Source organism: Carassius auratus, chromosome 1 (assembly GCF_003368295.1).
Source record: "Carassius auratus strain Wakin chromosome 1, ASM336829v1, whole genome shotgun sequence".
Classification (NCBI taxonomy): domain Eukaryota; kingdom Metazoa; phylum Chordata; class Actinopteri; order Cypriniformes; family Cyprinidae; genus Carassius; species Carassius auratus.
Genome location: NC_039243.1, coordinates 18,032,803 through 18,035,802, shown reverse-complemented (window position 1 = coordinate 18,035,802; position 3,000 = coordinate 18,032,803).

The following is a 3,000-nucleotide window of genomic DNA, read 5'->3' as shown; positions in this document are numbered from 1 at the left end:
TGATTTGATAACTGTAAAATAATGTCTAATTTGTTAACATTAGCAAATGCATTGATAACACTTTATAATAACTGCACTCATTAGTAAATAGTCAGTTCATGCTTCATAAAGCCTTGTCCCAATATTAATAGTCAGTAGTAAGCAGTTTATAAATACAGCTATAAATAGCTCATTTATTAAAAAGGAGAGTAAAGGGTCAGTTATCTTCCTATGAAAAATAAAAAATAAAAATAAACAAACAACAACACGGATTGATACAGAACTCAGAAATGTTATTGTGGATTTATGATAAACTCAGCCTGTAAATGAATTCATTCTCCTCCAAGAAGACACAAGTAGTTCACACCAAACTTTTTTAACATGAAAGCCATATACTGAAGATGTTAAATTGCGAATGGGTTTAGGATACCTTAAATGGTGTGGCCATAGCGATTTATTAAAGTAACATAAAAAAATACCATAGTTATTTTACTATATCTTTAAAAATTTTAATTCCAACTCTTCATAATTTTTTATATACCTAGAAGTCATCATTTGAAGGAAGCACAGTAAGTTTCATAGCTTTATCATTTTCAAGAGCCAGCATAAAATTAAAACTATCATAACATATAAATCAAGCTGGCAATTCTTAGTACCAATAATGGCCACCAGATGAAGCTATAGGATCACTTTTAAATAATTATTGTAGAAACAAGTATGATTTAAATCATTTATAGAAATCTTTCAAAGAAAAATAATATGAATTTTATGTATTTTACTGATAAAATGACCCTCACTTAATTAGAACAACATGCTGAAGTATTGTGAACTGTATATTAAGAATAATTCTTTATAGGCTTTACGGACAGATACGTTTTGAGTGACTCTTGAAGGATCAGCACCACATCCTCTTTTACCACTGTTTAAAGAATGTATCTTACAGAACAGGTGCGGATGAATTTTGAATAGCTTGAATGGTTTTGTCGTGGTGATTTTTTGAAATAACAGTAAAAAAGTAACCAGTAAATGTCTTTTATTTTTTTAAGTGCAGCTTCTAAACACTTCAAAAAAATGTACACATAGAAGACAAGTCATTCTGAGGAAATATGCATAGTTTCATGACTATACAACACTATATGGATGATAGAAAATTAAAAAACTATCATACATCTGATGTCACTCTGTCCCTCTGTCACTGTGGGTAATGTGTGTGTGTGTGTGTGTGTGTGTGTGTGTGTGTGTGTGTGTGTGTGTATGTGTGTGTGTGTGTGTGTGTTAAGTGAATTAGGTGTGAAACTATCAGGGAGCATTTAGTCTCCAGTGCCAACATTTTACAGAACTGCCACTTTCCTGGAGTCTCAGAATTACAATGTGTCAGGTTCTGAGAGATCTAAGATTCCAAAAAATGATTTGATTAGAATACCATGAAGTATTGTGAAATACTATATATTAAGACTTTATATATAGGCTTTCTGAACAGATTAGAGTGACTCGTGAAGGACCAGCACCACCTCCTCTTGTCCGATGGTTTGAGGAATATATCTTCCAGAATCCGGGATTAAGATTTAGGAGCTCATTTTTATTCCACCTCCTTTCCTGAAAGTCTGTCTTGCAGAATTGACTAAAAATTAATCTTCACATTAATTCCTAATTATTTTGCAATTATTTTTGTCAGTTCTTCTTGACCTGTTTTTTTTTTTCTTCTTCTTTTCTGACCTCATGACCCAGTCAGCATTTTTGTACAATGGTCAAGTCTTAACTTATCCATTTCTGTATTGCATTTGTGTTTGATATTTCTCATGGGTATTTCATAATTTTCGACTTTGAGTTAAAACAGTTTGAGTTAAAACTCTTTTTTAGCGCATTTCATCTGTAAAAGAAAACAGCCTAATAATTCTGCACACATGAATATAAGGAGTTTTTCTCTTACAGCTTTCCTGGACTATTGTATAGCACTCATAAATGATTAAATAAAAAATAATGGTAGTTATTAAGATTAATATGGTTTGGAATTGGTAAAATGTGCTTGGAAAAAAATCACAATAAAACAATGTTTTAATGTTTAAGTTTGGAATATTAACTGACATAAATTAATGCTATATAAAGATTGCTCATGTTAACATAATGTTTATAAATGAAATCTTATTGTAAAGTGTTACTAAATATATATATATATATATGTTTGGGGAATATATATATATATTGTTCTGTGAATGTGATTTTAAAGTCTAGATGATTCGGATTAAGGTGAGAGACCTTATATATATATCCGAATTACCCTCCAAACAAAAGTTAAGATAAATAGATGTAGTGATAGTTCATCCCTGTCTGAAACAAAAGGCTTTATCTTTTGGCAAAACTCTTCACTTAGGTGTAAAATTTCAGGGGTTTAAAAGCCATTACTGAGCCTTCTGGTGAATTAAGGGCCCGATCAAAGAATAATGCTTCGATCTGAACATCTCATTACTGAGCAAATTACACCACCCTGAGCTGAAGACAGAAAGGCAGAGAAGAGGAAGACAGACTGAGGGGTAAGGAAGAGATGACATAACTGCAGAACAGAAGGAAAAAATTTTGATTAAACTTCTGTTAAAGTGTTACCTTTCTTCCCCAAGTTATTGTGTAACACAAACAAAATTAAACATGCCAAAATAATCTGTACTCCAGTACAAACTACAAAAAAAAAAAAAAAAAAAAAAACGGACTATAAGTCGCACCTGAGTATAAGTCGCATCAGTCCAAAAATACGTCATGATGAGGAAAAAAACATAAGTCGCATTTATTTAGACCCAAGAACCGAGAGAAAACACCGTCTACAGCCACGAGAGGGCGCTCTATGTCTTCAGTGTAGACTACAGGAGCATTGAGCAGCATAGAGCGCCCTCTTGCGGCTGGAGACGGTAATGTTTTCTCTTTGTTCATTTCTCTCGGTTCATGTCAAATTAATTTTGATAAATAAGTCGCACCTGACTATAAGTCACAGGACCAGCCAAACTATGAAAAAAAGTGTGACTTATAGTC